Source organism: Giraffa tippelskirchi, chromosome 3, assembly GCF_054371585.1.
Source record: "Giraffa tippelskirchi isolate mGirTip1 chromosome 3, T2T-mGirTip1v1.2.pri, whole genome shotgun sequence".
NCBI lineage: Eukaryota > Metazoa > Chordata > Mammalia > Artiodactyla > Giraffidae > Giraffa > Giraffa tippelskirchi.
Window position 1 is genome coordinate 83,554,978 of NC_137277.1, and position 16,106 is coordinate 83,571,083.

At 38.6% G+C, this 16,106-nt stretch overlaps 1 protein-coding gene across 28 annotated transcripts in view; it reads left to right on the forward strand.

Moving 5' to 3' along the window:
- Positions 1-16,106, forward strand: part of LOC145543551 (uncharacterized) — a 570,959-nt gene that overhangs the window by 261,974 nt on the left and 292,879 nt on the right. The window lies entirely within an intron of this gene.

Below are 16,106 nucleotides of genomic sequence, written 5' to 3' on the forward strand. Positions count from 1 at the left end.
TTCCTGTCAGAGCCGAGTCTTTGCAGCTAGTGTCTCCCCGAGCAGGGTGAAGATGTAGCACCCTTCTCTGCTGGGCTGACCCTCCCTGGAGAGCCCAGTGGGGGTGAGGTACAGCCTTGTGGGAATTTTCTCATTAGCCCTACAAGCAGCATGTATTCCAGCCCAGTCAGCCCGAGGCTCTAAGCAGAGAACTGCAAATATTTTACTGAGAGAGGGGCTCAAGAGTGTGATGACTAGTGTATTACCACTGAATCTGTTCTGTCTGAAACTGGCAGAAATAGGAATGCGGAGACTGCTCCCCTCAGGTGACTGGGTAGAAGGAAGATGCCAGGAAGAAGACAATAAGTGAATCCTAATATCACTGTGACTTAATCTCCATCAGCTGACTAGCTATCTAAAGCAAATACTGAAAACAAGTTTGAAAGGGGAAGCAGCTGAACAAATAATGTGAAAGTAGTAAATGCCAGAATATATTAATAATTCTTATAGCAAAATTTTCAGTTGACTTGGTACTGTGGGATATACAAAGATGACAGACATGGGCTTTGCCCTCATGATGCTTGTAGTTCAAAACAAGAAATAAGACACACGAATCACATGACAAAACCCAGAAGCACAGAAAGATCAAGAAGAGAAATTTGAACAAAAGAATCATAGGAATTCAGAGAGAAGACTTTTACCTGGTCAGGATTGGGAAAAACTTCATGAAGGTCTTCTGTATGGAGTTCAAATGCCATTTGTATGGAGTTTTGAAAAAAAAAAAGTACTGTATTTCAAAAGGCAAATATGAGAAACCCTCTCAGGTGTTTGCCTCCCAGAGTTGCTGCCTTCTCAACTCACTTCTTGGCTAGAAGAGCCAGCCTTGCAGTTTAGAGACTACATACATAAGGTATTCATTTCTTGAGTCTGACTTGAAGCAAGAGTATGGTCTTTTGACACAATGGTGAATGGTACTGAAGAGACATTGGATATGGGGCCTTTGGGGAAAAGTTTACTTCCTGATTTAAGAAAAGAAAGAAAGAAACTGTGCTTCCTTCCCGGCTTGAACGTTGTCACCCAAGCATGTGATGCTTGGAGTAATGGCTACCATCTTGATATCTGGGGGAAAAGCAAGAGAATTGCAGAGTAGCCAATTTTCATCCAAGACATAGAAACCAATTCTTGAACTCCTGACTTTCAAACGTCTTTTTATGTGCTGTGAGGATTTTTTATTTGGTAAGCCACTTTTGGTTGCGTATTCTATAATATGGGGCTGAAAGCATCTTAAGTGACGCACAGAAATCCATTCAGGAGCATGGACATTCAGTAAGGACAAGGAGAGCATTCTTATTTTGGCAGATGCTTATAGTGTATGGAGAGGGCTAACGTGAAGTAAGGTTGGAGAGTACAGGCCAAGTTCTGGAAGAATTCTGTGGACTAGGGTAAAACATGACTTTATTCTGAAGGCAATGGTGAGAGATGTGGAAGGCATTTAAGCAACTTACTGCCCTAGCCAGAGCAGTGCAATGAGAAAGTTAATGCTAAAGCTGAGATGTAGAGGAAGGCTTGAACTTGAGAGAGTTAGAGGTGGGAGAAACATGTAGGATTTATTTTGCAGAGAATCTGATTCAGGGATTATCAAGCACATCTTCACATTATGTTACCCTGAGGAGGTTTTAAAAAATACTGAAATCTAGATTCCTCCTTCAGAGCTACTGATTCAGTTGGTCAGGGGCATGATTTTGCAGCAGCTGCTGCTATTGTTTAAGCTCACCTAATGTGTAGCCACTGTTGAGAAGCCTTGGTGCAGCTGAGGAAAAGAGAAAGAAGAGATAGGCATGGTAGAGACAGTGGAGGCAGATGGGTAAGATGTAGGGGACAGAGGAGAGGAAAGAGACAAAGATCTCAAAAACTTCTTTCAAGATAGGATAACTGGGAGAATGGCAGTGCCATTTACACAAATGGAGAAATCAGAAGAAGAAGGAAGTTTAAGGAAGAAAAGTTCAATTTGAGAAATATTGTATTTGAAATGACAGCAGCAAGCTCTGTATTCTAGAGAGAACTAAGCTAAAATTATAGTTTGGAATCACCTACATTGGGGAATTATGGATTCTTTGGAGATGGTGATTTGCCAAGGAGGGAATATCAGAAGAAAGAAGAGGACCAAGGACCAAAACCTCGAGGAACAATAAGGAGATTGGATAAGGAAAGAATTCCCCAAGGAGAATTAACTTTGGGGAGTTGAAATCTAATCCCTTTCATCCACTGAGACTAATATTGATGTATAGATACCTGGTGGCAATTAGACCTCAGGATATCAGACTGGCATTGTTGCAGATTAATTCAGGAAAGCTGTCCACCTTTCCTATCTAGCAATATGCCTGAGCAGTAACATGAAGTTATCTGTCCTGCTTCTTCACAGTAGAAAAAATAAAGTGAATTTAATATTAAACTGTTAAAAAAAACAATGAGCAAAATTTTCAAATGATATTCTTAAATAAATTTCATGCCCTAAAGAAAAAAAATTAAACTTGTTCATATAACCCACCAATGAGATCACATGGTTTGATAAACAACTGATTAGGGGTGGGCAGCTGAGATTTCCTCCTCATAAATACTTAAAAATATCTGAAATTTTTCATCTTTGTTTCTACTTTATTTGTAAATAATTGGACAAATACAAATTCCAGACCTCTTCAGTTGGTTATGATAGTGTGATAATACTTAACACCACTGAACAAAAATATTACTGTGTAGGTCATTGTTATTTAATGATATTCATGTATACCTCTGAGATATTAGAACTACTAAGATGATTCAATTAATACTATTAATTATAATATTGTGTTGTGTAGATAGTTATATAGATAGATCTAACATTTTATTTTACAAAAATCTCCTTGGACCTGTAGCCTTTTATACCAGACTGATTTCAATAAGGTAGATTAAACCTGCCTTGGCTTATATGGACATTGTTTCTATTATTTTACTTTCCCTCAGCAAACCATATAATTGGATATAAAAGATGGTGATGAGGTTTGTGGGGTAATAGAGAAGAGAATCGGTGTATTTGTTAGAGTTTCAGACAGTCTTTATTGAGGTAAAGAAACTATTGAAGTTATCAAATACTTTTATACTTAAATTTTAATATGAATTCAGATTTCCCAACTTTCAAGGAAAGGTCTAATGAAAAATAACGCATGGTCCCTCTTTTATTGTTTGATCTGGACAAGGGAATGGCAACCCACAGTTGCTTCAGTGTAAGCTGTTTACAAACATGAACTTCTTCAGTCAAAATTTCTATTTAGATTTTCTATCTGGGATATAGTTGCTTAAAATCAGACACTCATCATCCAAAATACAAAAAAAAAAAAAAATGTTATGGCTACAGCCAGGGTTAATTACCTTTACTTTTCAAATGAAATTGCAATAATGGTTATACTGCTGAGAAAAACATAACTAAACTCACTAATTCCTCTGGAGACTTCTCGTGTTCATGCATGACCTTGGAGGTCCTTTTCAAGTTTGTGAGCCTAGGATTCCACAGTGAATTCTACCTGGAGTAACTTCACTGCTGTCTTAAGAGAAGTTTGGCTGAATTTCAGATTATTTTCTACTTTCAAAAATACGTAGGTTCCTACAGTGAAATATTTTTAGCCATTAAAAATTACATTTTTTTAAAGAAGAGGACAAAGAAAAGTACTATACTACATGCACACAAGTACACACATTATATGCATGCTACTATTGTTTTACCTAAGCATTTATTAAATAAATTCTAAAATTTTTGTATCAGTTATAATGATTAGCTCTGAGGATGGAGTAACAGATGATTTAAAAATTTTCTGTTTTATGTTTTCTGTTAATTTCATGGTGCATGTGAAACATTGATGATCAGAACATTGATGAAACGTTGATGAAACATGATCAGAAAATTTGTTGATATACTGATGTAGTTTACCCAATTCTTCTTTATAATCAATAGCCACAGATACTATGAGCTTCCCAGGTGGCACTAGTGATAAAAAAAACTCACCTGCCAATGCAGGAAACATAAGACACCCAGGTTTGATCCCTGGATTGGGAAGATCCCCTGGAGGAAGGCATGGCAGCCCACTCCAGTATTCTTGCCTGGAGAATCTCAGGGACAGAGGAGCCTGACAGGCTATGGACCATAGGATCACAAAGACTTGGGCTCAACTGAAACGATTTAGCACTCAAGACAAGCATAGATACCATGGAGAGTTATCACCACACAAAACACAAACATGGGCTTCCCAGGTGGTGGAGAGGTAAAGAATTTGCCTGTCAATGCAAGAGATGTGGGTTCCATCCCTGGGTTGAGAAGGTCCCCTGGAGTAGGAAATGGCCATCCGCTCCAGTATTCTTGCCTGGAAAATTCCATGGACCAAGGAGCCTGGCAGGCTACAGTTCATAGGTTTACAAAGAGTAGGATGTGACTGAGTGACTAAGCATGCACACACACACACACACACACACACACACACACACACACACAAGTTGTGGAGGGAAAGAGGGCAAACCAGAGATCCATGAAATTCTCCAGGCAAGAATACTGGAGTGGGTAGCCATTCCCTTCTCCAGGAGATCTTCAAGACCCAGGGATTGAACCCACGTCTCCTGCATTGTGGGCAGATTCTTTACCGTCTGAGTCACCAGAGAAACCCAAAAAGAGATAGATGCCTCCAAATCAGTGATTTCTAAAGTGTGGTCTTAGGACCAGCAGCATTAACACCACTCGGGAACTTCATAGAATTGCAATACTTGGTCCATACTGACACGTACTGAATTGGAAACTCTAGGATGAACCTAGTAATCTGTAGTTTAACAATCCCTCTAAATAAGTCTAATTGAGAACCAGTGGTTCAGGTCACAAGGATTCAGTAGAGTCAGAGAGGGCTCTGCAAGTTTTTTCCTACACTGTTGCCTAGTTAGAGCAAATTATCTTAGATTGTCAAGGCAGTGGAATTTTCTTAAAGGCAAGTGCAGAAGTCTTTTAACTAAATTGTTAGTCTTCAGAATTTGTTTTTGAAAGTACCAATTCAGTGACCATTCATAAGGCATAGCACAACATATGGTTTCCAAACTCCTGTTTGTGATCTGTATGGGTCATAAAAATGCCCTCTCGTTGTGGGCCATTACGGGAAGAAAATGAATTTGTATGACGCAAAAATGGTAGAATGGTATTATTGCTCTTTATATGACAAGTTTGCAGAAAATGGCAAATAATACTTTTAGTTTATATCCAGTTATAACAGCAACTTATTATTTCCAAACATTAAATTACAGTCTAGCGAAATGAAATAGGCTACATGGTCACTTCTTCATGGAATCTTCTTCTAGTAGCAGTTTTTAAATGTGCATGTTCAGCTAATTGAAAACAGAAAAACAGTTTTATTTCTCAGAGATTTTTGAAATAGCATCTGATGGTTTATAGTTTGTAATTCTGGCTGTATAACTATTGGGCTGATAGTTTCTTCATTGGGGTTGCTGACCTCTAAAGATGATTCGATAAGCAGGAATCCTAGAGCCATGAACTCCACTTTGGTAGACTCACCAGATAAAGATAAACAAATAGCAAGTGAAAACAAAGTGAACAAAGTTACTGAGACTGATTATGGACAGTGTCCAATACCAAAATAACAAATCAAAAATGGAAATCATTATAATAGTTGTTTGTTGTCATATAAACAAAACACCAAGCTGAGCAGAGAGGTTTTTTCAGTTCAACACTGTGTTTGACATTGACATACACATATCCTGTGGCTCTTACCAGGCCCTCTCCATCCACTGCTCCACATTCTCATTGCTTCTTGGCTTATCTATATCTGTCCCCCTTAAGACTCACTGTAAGTACTTGTCCTCTGCAAACTACTCTTAATAGTCTGATCCAATAGTTCTACTACAAAAATTTCTATTCATTGTTTATATCAGTGTTTCCCAAATTTCACCCAATTTTATTATTATCACATTTAGAAATTTTGTTATGATATACAATTTGTTCTATTGTTTACATGAATGCTTGGATAGTTTCTTTAAATTCATTTACTTTTTGCTAAAATAAATGTATTTAAAATTAACTTGATATTGGACTTACCTAGTGTTCCAGTGTTTAAGAATCCACCTGCCAAAGCAGGGGACATGGGTTTGATCCCTGGTCTGGAAAGATTCCACATGCCATGGGGTAACTAAACTCATATGCCACAACTGCTGAGCCCTCATGCCCTAGAGTCTGTGCTCTACAACAGGAGAAGCCACCTCAATGAGAAGTCTGTGTACCGCAACTAGAAGAGTAGCCCCCACTTGCCGCAACTAGAGAAAAGCCTGTGTGCAGCAACAAAGACCTAACATAGCCCCAAATAAATAAATAAGATCTATTAATAATTTTTTAAAAAATTTTAAGTGAACTGGATATTGATGCTATAAGTGGAAAACCAGCATTTGTCAAACAATAGAAGGTACAGATTTAATACAGATTAAAATAAATATATAGCTATTTAAGTAAAAATATTTTACCCATGTAGCACTTTAAATGGTCTTGCTTATTACCAGTTGTCTTACAATAGTGTTCAGTACAAATTCTGTAATGTCATATGGCATGGATTCTCAAAGCGTGGGCCCTGGACAAGCAGCATTAGAAACTTGTTAAAAATGTAAATCTTGGGTCTATTCTAGCATATTGAATCAGAAACTCCAGGGGCAGAGCCCAGCAATTGTGTTAACAAGTCCTCAGATGATTCCGATACAGGCAAGAGTTTGAGAACCACTGGGTTATGAAATAGATTTTGTGGGGGAAATTCATATCTAAGGGTCAGCAGGAAACAGCACTGGTTTCCTGTTACTCCCATCATCTCCAAGAGAGCTGATGGGCCAGGTGCTGCTGGATACACAATGGGTCTGTGGCTCGTAAAGGGACCTTGCCCCAGTTTTTCTCTTTCTTAAAAGGCAAGCAGGAGAGCAAACATGTCGGTGGGGAGACAAGACAGTTTGGGTTTGGGTGCCACTGTTTCCAGGAGTGGTCTGGGAAAACCAGGTGCCCAGTATGTATAGTAAGTTGCATCCACTTCTCTCAGGTAGAAGAAACCTTCATTCCCATGCTCAGGCATGGCCTCATCCTTGGAGAATCCCAGCTGCCTCACTGCTGGACATTCTCAGGCAGCCCCAAGAGCTGCTTTCAGGCATTCCTGCCCAGAGGCATATTCTGCACACTTTGGAAAACACCAGCCTCTATCAATTTATATCAATTTCTCTGTGTATTACACTCAAACAGTTAAGAAGCTCTTCTATTGGTATTTAGTTTCCAAAAGTTCCTGCATTTGGCCTCCAAGCTCCTTCCTGTTTTCCTTTGTCTTCTCCATGGCATGAGGTGGGTGTTGTGTAGATTCTCAGAAAGTATTTAGAGTGATAAAATTTTAGAACTGGAAAGGAATTAAGAGATTATTTAATCCAGCCCCTCATTTTCAAATGAGAAAACTGAGCTACAGAGAAGTTAAATGACTTGCGTAAGCTCACACGTTTAGTTAGTGGCTGACAGGGTTAAAATCCATGCCTGATTGTCAATGAGGCATTCTGACAATATTCAACAATAATCAATCGATATGGTCTCTGTATCAGATCAGACATGCATGGTACATCCCCTGCACATTACACCCTTACCAACATATGGAAGCATATTAAGTGTGAGGTTTCTTTAAATTTACTACAGTGCTCCCTCCTCTAGAAGTATTTACTAAGTGTTTATATTGCCTATGGAGGAAAGTTATTTATAAGTAACTTATAAAGAGGACTAACTTGACTAGCTGAGATGATTTTTCTTCTGAATTACATCCTTATATGTATAGCTTTCTTGCGCTCAGCTTATTCCACTTGGAACTATGCCCAGCACAATTTACATCTATGAACTGCTAAACATTTAAGCAAATTAAGTGTCCAAAAAATCAAACACAAATTGTATCTTGGTGATTTATGCCTTCATAAAGCAAAACACATAGAGTGTGCCGAGTGCAGGCCAGATTTATAGCTCCACTGGTTAGAGAAAATGAATAGACATCTTCTAGAGAACGTGTCAAGGATTATGCATGTGTGTTTAATTCCTGACCATGGGGATTTTCCCCCAATGATATTTATTTTATAGCTCATCTTCAATGCTAATATGCAATGTAGGCCAGGAATGGGAAAAGATATATAAGAATTCTTGATGGAGATTTAGAAACTAGTTAATTTTTACCCGAACTCAAAAACAACCCTGGATCTTCCATCTCTAACCTAACCCCATCAGGTTGTGCTGTCCTCTTATTAGTGTAAGCTAAGCAATTTCACTTAAATACAAGAAGACAGAAAGTGAGAAAAAAACAAGAATGCCAAGAATAAACCAAAGAGGCTAAGACATGACTCAAATTGCTACTAAACTATTTCTAGGACCTCACAATCTTTACAGATAGTGTCCGACTGACAGTGCAGGAACAAGCGTATGTGCGTTGAAGTGATTTGACTCTCAGACTCTCTATTACTGACTGTGAGCGCCTGTTTCCTTATCTGTAAGTGGGGATTAACAATATCTACTTCAAAGAAGTGTTATTTGAGTTAATGAGATAGTGGTTGTGTGGAAGGCATGCTCTAAGCTAGTTCCCAGTGATTCTCACCTCCTGGGATTCAAGTACTCCTCCTGGGTATGGACTGAAGCTAGTGACTCCCTTCTAGTATGCGGAACGTGGCAAAAGAGACGCTGTCACCTCCAAGATTCACTTACAGACAAAGACTCTGACTTCTGTCTTGCTTGCCCTACTTGCTCACTTTAATGGTAGTTAGCTTTCATGTTGTGAGCTGCCTTACAAGAGACTCAGTGCCATCAACCACCTAGGAACTAAGGCCTTTGGACCAACAGTCTGGAATGAACTAATTTTTGCCAACAACTACATGAGTGAATTTGAATGTCGATCTTCTCAGTTGAGCCTTAAGGTTCAACTGAGAATATCTTGATTTTAGCCTTAAAAAAGGCTTGATTTTAGCCTTACAAAAGGCACTAAGTGACACCAAGATTCCTGACCCACCAAAACCATGAGACAATATTTGTTACTTTAAGATGTTAAATTTTGGAGTATTTTATTATACAGCAATAGATAACTACTGCAGGTTGTAAAGTGCTCAGCACAGTACTTGGCACATAGTTCATCCTCCATAAAGGATGACTATTGTTGTTGTTATTAATGGTTTTGTGCACACAAAGATCACATACTGACAATTTAATCACTCTGTAGGCTTCCAAATAAAGAATGTTTGGAACCACAAACATCCATACATGACTACTGAAAAAAACATAGCCTTGACTATACAGATCTTTGTTGGCAAAGTGATGTCTCTGCTTTTGAATATGTTGTCTAGATTTCTCATAGCTTTCCTTCCAAGGAACAAGTGTCTTTTAATTTTATGGCCACAGTTACTGTTCACAGTGATTTTGGAGCCCAAGAAAATAAAATCTGTCACTGTTTCCACTTTTTCCCCATCTATTTGCCATGAAATGATGGGACTGGATGCCATAATCTCAGTTTTCTTAATGTTGAATTTTGAACCAGCTTTTTCATCCTCCTCTTTCACCTGAAGCTGTTAAGTATGTTTTATAGGACTATTTACTGACCTAGGGAAATGCTCATAAGGTATTAAGTGAAAAATGGATGTAAAACAATCTGAATGGTATGACCCAAGTTTTGAAGAAAAAAATCATAATTGTGTGCATATGTGTGTGTGAATAAGAGTTTTTTTACCCTTTTCTCTTTCCAACCTTCCTGCCCCTCCCAACACACAGTTTTTTCTGTTTCCTGCCTAAATAAATCTTGTTGTGCTTGCTGCTATTGTTGTAAGAAAACAGAGAAGTATAGAAAAGAACAAAGGAAGAGGGAAGGAATTTGCAAAGAGTAATTTAATTTGCATAGTGTGGGAAGAAGGAAGCAAAAGGATGGATAGCAGTGAAGTGGACTAAAGGTAGATATGGAGCTGTTGAAACTATGCTTCTTTTTAAAAAAAAATTTATTTTGTATTGGGGTATAGCAAATTAACAAACAATGTTGTTAATATAGTTTCAGGTGAACAGCGAAGTACTCAGCCATACATATATATGTATCCATTTTCCCCAAAACCCCCTCCCATCCAGGCTGCCATATAACATTGAGCAGAGTTCCATGTGCTATACAGTAGGTCTTTGTTGGTTATCCATTTTAATTAAAGCAGTGTGTACATGTCCATCCCGAACTCCCCAGCTATCCCTTCTCGTGTTCTTAATTGCAAACCCCTGATAGATGGAACCACTGTGTTACAGTTTTACAAGGATGACACAAGAACGGAGAAAACTGAGCATATATATCCTTTTATTAGCCTCTAGGGGTGCCCAAGACCCCCTCCATACCCCAAAGCCATTTCTCTATCCCTACCCCACAGGGCGTCTAAATTAAAGGCAAGAGGATGTTTGGTTCTTTGTGTTTTGTGGGGTTTTTTTTTGGCCTTGCCACATGCCCAGAATCAATCCCATACCTATGCCCCTGCATTGGGAGTGTGGAGTCTTAACAACTGGACTACCAGGGAAGTCCCCAAGAGGATGTGTATTGGGCCCTAGTGCCAAATGGTTATTCTTCAATATATTATTCTTGAAGGAACAAAGAATTTAAAGCAGTTGCTATGGACTGTGACTTAATCTTGAATTTGTTTTTCCATTTTCTGAAATTTAGTTGGTACAATAAGACTATGGATGCCTCCTACATGTGCCCAGGGCAAAGCCGCCAGAGCAGCTAAGCTCTAAGCCTCGTGAAGAATTTCTCTTCTTCTCTTTGTCATGTTCTTCTTGTGCTCTTCTTTGCTTGTGGTGGTAAATAATCTGCCTGCAATCCAGGAGAAGCAGGAGACGCAGGTTCAGTCCCTGGATGGGGAAAATCCCTGGGAGGAGGGCTTGGCAACCCACTCCAGTATTCTTGCCTAGAGAATCCCATGGACAGAGGAGCCTGGTGGGCTGCTGTCCATGGGGTCACAAAGAGTCAGACACAACTGAAGCAACTAAACACAAGCACATATTTACTTACCAGTCAATTGATAAACTCTAGCAATGCATCTCAACTGAGCAGCAGTACCAATGACTCAGAATGTGGTTGCATCTGGGGATCTTGACCAAACAAAGATTCTGATTCAGTAGGTCTGGGGTGGGGCCTAAAATTCTGCAGTTCTATGAGCTTCTAGGTGATGCCACTGTAGCTGATCAATGGATGACACCTAGAGCGTCAGGTATAAGGACTGAGACTAGGCTGTGTGCATAGAGGAAATGACCCTGGACTGAGGAAGCTTCCCATCTGCTTTTAGTGTAGACGTTGGACTCAAGGTTTCCATAAGATTGTATCTAGGTCATCAGGTTTAAAGATCCTAAATGAGGGTATAGCTTTTAAAAATTGTGATGCTGAGAAGATTGTAATACTGCATAAAGTGTTTTTGCCAGCCCTCCGTATTTCTTTCAGGAACTGAGGGCTGCAGTGGAAATTGGATGATTCCATGATCCAGTGGTTACCACCAGCTGGTAGAATCATAGATGCTTTAAATTTTCTTCTTTATGCTTCTTTTTTTCCTCTAATAAACATATATTACTTCTTTTTGTGTGACTGTCACGTTGAAATTTTTTTCAACTTTTTAGTTTATATTATAGTTAATTAATAATGTTGTATTAGCTTCAAGTATACAACAAAGTGATTCAGTTATACATATACATGTATCTATTCTTTACAAATTCCTTTTCCAATTATGTTGTTACAGAATATCGAGCAGAGTTCCCTGTGCTATAAAGTAGGTCCTTGTTGACTATTCATTTTAAATATAGCAGAGTGAATATGTATTACTTCTTAATTGAAAAAAATCGAGATAAAATTTCTTAACTGGTTTCTTATTGTACAATCTCTGGTTTTTATTGACAAAATGCAGATGATTTTTTTTCTTAGGAAATATTGTGTTCTTTGGGGTTTTTTAAATGATCTTCGATTTCTGGGAGCAGCTAGCGATTGGCTAAAAAATCAGGACAACAAATAGAATGGTACTGGTTCTGCTTAAGAAAGAAAAGACGCAAGAGAAGTTTTTCAGCATTATCAGAGTTAAGTCCATGGAGGACAGAGCCTGTTTATTTTTTTGCCCATTGAGGAAAGAAGGAAAGATCAGTTTGTATTTTAGCAAAAGGATTGAGATTAGCATTGGAAAATCATTTCCCATTGGCAAATGTTCTTAAATTGAGAAGTGGGATATCAAGGGAGATTTGTAATCTCTATCCTCACAGACCTTTAAAAAAATCTATAGTGTGAATTATCAAATTTGTAGATGCTGTGTGGGGTATATAAAATCCCCAAGTGATATATCCTTCTCACTTATCATATTTAGGCCACTTCCATTTGCCAAAAATTAGTGTGAAGTCAGAGGGTGCAAATTAATGCTAGTAATCACAAAAGAAAAATGTAGGTAGAATCCCAACTGCTATAAATAGCTTAAATAATGCAATCCAAAAGCAAATATAAGTGGTTTTTGGTTAACTACAGTTTGGGATTACGCACACCACTACTCTATTAGTACAGGTAATTGAAAATTGACTCTGTAATCAATCCCTATTTCTTTTAATTCAGGTGAATTCCTCACCAGGTTCAGGGGAATACATTCTATGGCCTCACAAAGCCCATTGTGTCCTGTAGGTCCCATAGTTATGATTTTGAAAGGTGACAGGTTATTGATGCAGCAAAATTATTCATGGCAAAGAAGTTAAGTTTTCCCCTTTGATACCAGCATACTTCTATTAAAATTTAAATAAACTTTTAATCTTATTGAATTAGTATGAAATCTGTATATAAGTTGCTTTGGTCTTTCTGGGGCTTTAGAAAGATTAAAAAATAATACATTCTTCCTCTTTTCTTAAGAATCTATATCTCCATGTTTATGACATGCTGATACCATCCTAATGGTGGGCAGTGGTGTATCATATCATGACACTGACTCATTATCTTTTCCATCTCATCACAGATCTGATCTTCCTGATCCCATCTCAGTGGCAAGTGCCACCATCAACCCACCATTAGGGATGACACTTGAGAGCCATCTTTTTCTGCCTACTACCCCTCATATGCCTGCATGCATGCGTGTTAAGTTGCTTTAGTTCGACTCTTTGCGACACTATGAACCGTAGCCAGCCAAGCTCCTCTGATCATGGGATTCTCCAGGCAAGAATACTGGAGTGGGTTGCCATGCCTTTCTCCAGGGGATCTTCTCAACCCAGGGAACGAACCCAGGTCTCTTATGTCTCCTTCATTGGCAGGTGATTTCTTTACCACTAGCGCCACCTGGGAAGCTACTCCTCATATACCACATCACATTAATTACCAAGCCCAGCCAATACTACCTCTTAAATATCTCTTGAGTCCATCTTCATCTCTCTATCCCCACAAACACTTCCTTGGTCTGACTCCTTCTGCAACTCCCTAATAGGTCTCTCTGCTTCTAGGCTCACCATCCTCCCCTCCAATCCAATCCAGGCTGCATATGTCAGACAGATAGATCTTTCTATATCTCATATCTAATGATACCACTCATTGGCTTGAAACTCTTCAGTGAAAGACCACATGTTGTGTGATTACAGAAACAGAACATAGGTTGGTGGGTGCCTAGGACCGGGAGATTTGCAGGAAATGGGGACTGACTACTAATGGGTATGGGGTTTCTTTGGAAGGTGATGAAAACATTCTAAAATTGATTGTGCTGATGGTTGGACAACTCTGTGAATACACTAAAACCCATTAAATTGTGTAAATAGGTGAGTCATGTGATATGTGAATTATATATTTAAAAAACCTTTTGTTAAAAAAAAAACTCTTTAATGACTCCCCATTGCTCTTCATATGAAGTTCAAGATATTTTGACAGGGTCCATGATGCTCCTATGGGAGGAGACCAGGGTTCGATCCCTGGGTTGGAAAGATCTCCTGGAGAAGAAAATGGCAACCTACTCCAGTATTCTTGCCTGGAGATTCCCATGAACAGAGGAGCCTGGTGGGCTATCATCCATAGGGTCACAAGAGTCGGACACAACTTAGCGACTAAACCACCATGATTCTCTAAGGATTTGTGCTCAGCTTTAGCTTTATTCATGTCCTATGCCTAGTACTTTAACCATCTTGAATTATTTTGGCATTACCTTAACTTGGCATTCTCTGTCTTGACTCTGGATTATTGCACTTCTTGTTCCCTCTGCCTTTCTCCCCACTCTGGTCCCCTAGCTTTCATGTGGATATTTCTGCATTTCTTTAATGCTCAGTTTAGTTTTTATTTTCTAGGAAGTTTCCCTGAATCTTGCTATTTTGATACTGCTGCTATGAGTTCCCTTATCTCTGTACTTATCATATGGGTTTGCATTTGCATATTTTCTTTTCTAAATCCTCCCTAACTGTAAGTTAAGTGAGATATCATGGACAATGTCTATTGTGACCCAGAGTCTAACACAGTGCCTGTGCATATTAGATACATAATAAATAAGTTGAATGAATGAATGACATATTCAGTTTTGCTCAAAAGATAACATGTTTTTAAATTTCCCACCAGAATTGTGTTACCCAGTGTGAAACATTTACTGAACAATGGTATACACATGTTACTTCCATTTCTTCACTAACTATATACTGGAAGCTCTTTGTTAGTTTCATAACTAATAGCTAGTAAAAGCCATCTCAAAAGTTATCAAAAGGCAATTACCAAAGCCAATGAGTGATTTTTCCTGTCTTCATTTTCCCTAACTTCTCTGCAACCATAGATGTGGTCTCCTTCTTCTACCTAAGCCAGTTATCCTCAAAATGTGGTCCCTGGACCAGCTGTAGCACTACCTGGTACAGTGTTAGAAAGGCATGTTCTTAGGGCTCACCCTATACCTACTATGTCAGAAACTCTGATGAGTAAGGCTCAGCAGTCTGCCTTTTCACAAGTCCTCCAGGTGATTCTGATGCACACTAAAGTTTAAGCACCACTGTCCTAAGCTAATTTGCTTAGGTAAGCTTGTCTTTCCTTTTCATAAGGGGTAGAAAGAATGATCTAGGTAGCAAGCTTCCACAGCTGCTCCTCAGCGAAGCTAATTCACAAAAGCTCTATCATTTCCAGCCTATGGTTTTCCTTTGATACAGTACTGGCTACCAAGTAATATAGGTTAGGCAATGTAGATTCTTGAATGAACAGTTTATTTTTTCTGACCCACACACAGTGGTGGCAAAAACAACAGGTACAGATTACTTACAAAATTCTCAAATTCACAAACTCAGTATAACCCTTTTATTTATAACCAAAGTCCATCTTTTTTCACTCTTATCCTTAATTCTCTGCACAAATCCCTTCCAGCCTCTTTCTCAGACCTTCTCCTAAGGTGGGGCTAGATAGATCACAGGCTGCTCTATCCCTAGTTATGTTTTATTTTATTTATATTTGGTTTTCTCATTAGAGTACCATTTACACAAGGAGGCCCTGAAAGCAGCACCACCAGCCAGAGGAACCTATGCATTTGACTTCAGCTGGACTCTTCTCCATTTGAAAGCTGAGTGAAATGATAGAAGTGTCCACTTCTACCCTCCTGAAAATTTCTCTTCCCTTGACCTCTGTGATGGTGATTTTCTTGCTATATTGATCTCTTTTATGCTGGTTCTTCTTTCTCCTCCTGTGTTTCACTGGGGACCTTTCCAAAGATTTAATTGGATTTCAACCTTTAATCCATATATTCTCTGTTTTGGTGAAGTCTTCCATTTGGCTATCAGGTCTATTTAAATAATTCACAAAGCTGTATTTCCAATTCTTTACTTCTTCCAAACTTCAAATCCATATAGCCAACTATCTGATGAATAATATTTCAACTGAATGTTTTATTATTTCTTCAAGCTCAACAGTTTCTAAAATCAAACTTATTCTCCCACCCTATTCCATCATGCTGTCATCTCTTTTCAGTTTGAAAAACGTAGAGTTGTCCTTGAGCTTTCTATTAACCATTTTCACTACTCTTGTCCTAATAGATATCCTAATAGACTTCTTTGCCTTTGTTCTTTTTCTATACCAATCCAAATCCATTCTCTTTAG